This window comes from Colossoma macropomum, unplaced genomic scaffold (genome assembly GCF_904425465.1).
Source record: "Colossoma macropomum unplaced genomic scaffold, Colossoma_macropomum, whole genome shotgun sequence".
NCBI classification, from domain to species: domain Eukaryota; kingdom Metazoa; phylum Chordata; class Actinopteri; order Characiformes; family Serrasalmidae; genus Colossoma; species Colossoma macropomum.
Window position 1 is genome coordinate 15,132,483 of NW_023494807.1, and position 1,508 is coordinate 15,133,990.

Genomic DNA, 1,508 nt, shown 5'->3' on the forward strand with positions numbered 1-1,508 from the left:
CTTTAAAATGTTCAGTTAATGGAGCTTCTAATAGTCTGTTAACAGAACAAGAATGAGCGCCTTCTGTTCTGTTTACTTACTATTTTGAAGTTCAGGAAACTTAAACATTTAAGCCTTTAACTCACTTTTTAAACAGCGACATTTTAACAGTGCAGTGTGTAAAAAATGACAAAAAATAAAAGAACTGATTTACTTTCTTGAAATATTGATATATCATCTTCAAATAATGAGTCATTTTCTTACCTGAAGTATTGAATGCATTTCTCAAAATAATTATCTTCTTTAAGTATCGACTTAATATCTAAATATAGTTACTTATTTTCTTGAAATATTGACTTAGTGTCTCAAAACAATTATTTTCTTGAGATTGTAAGATACTATGTCAAAAATAGTGTTATTAAATTTGAACAAAACAAGCAATTACTGTGGTATAATAAGTCATTATTGTGAGAAATCATTCTTTTAAAAGAAGTCAATATTTTGAGAAAATGTAAATTATTTTTGATATTATCTCTATGGATAATATCTTATAGTATTATAATTGTTTATATATCACTTCATGCTGGTGGCAGCTCAAAGTGCTTTACAGACAGGTGATAAAGATTATTAATATAACAAATTATGAGTATTAATTTAAAATCATAGAAGAAAATGACACAGATCAAATAAAAAAAATAAAAATAAATACCAAAGAGAGGTAGAATTTTAATTAAACAATAGGACAAAGAGACACATTTTCAGATGTGCCTTAAAAGTGAGCACTGAGCTTGACTCTCTTATAAAAGGTGGAACTGACTTTCACAATTTAGAAGCAGAATAACTGAAAAAGGCCTCTAAACGTTTTCTGTATTTTAAGGAAGGTGTTTGCAGAAGGTCTGCCCTACGATGGACTGGTGACCTGTCCAAGGTGTATCCTGCCTTCCACCCAATGACTGCTGGGATAGGCTCCAGCCAACCCCCGCGATCCAGAAGGAGAAGCAGCTTAAAAGATGTGTGTGTGTGTTTGCAGAAAGCCAGTACCTGCAGATCTAAGATCTTGTGCTGAAACATAAATAGACATTCTGTGAGGTAAACAGGTGCTTTGAGGTCATTTAGAGCCTGAAAAACTAGTAACGGAACTCCTTTGATTCAGCTGTGTTTACATGTATTTTATTTGATCGTTGCATCAGTTTAAAATAAAACTGCCCATAACTATGCTAATTTGTCTTTGTGGTAGCAATATTAGCAGTTAGTCGCTGCACCACACAACAAAGAAAACCTTTTAAAAGTGTACATTTTCTTTTATGTACTTGAGTATGTCTATTATGTATTTTTTCTAACCTTCAGCTATTAATTTCTTCCTCTATACATCCACTTTAATTAGTAAGATTCTGACAAAGCACTTATGTTTCCACTTAGGTATGGCTAGTTTTTCCACTTCTAGATTTTCACTGATTGTTTAATTTGATAACAAAAGTCCAAAGTATATAATTTATATACGGTTTCATAATAATCCAGAGGACAGTATG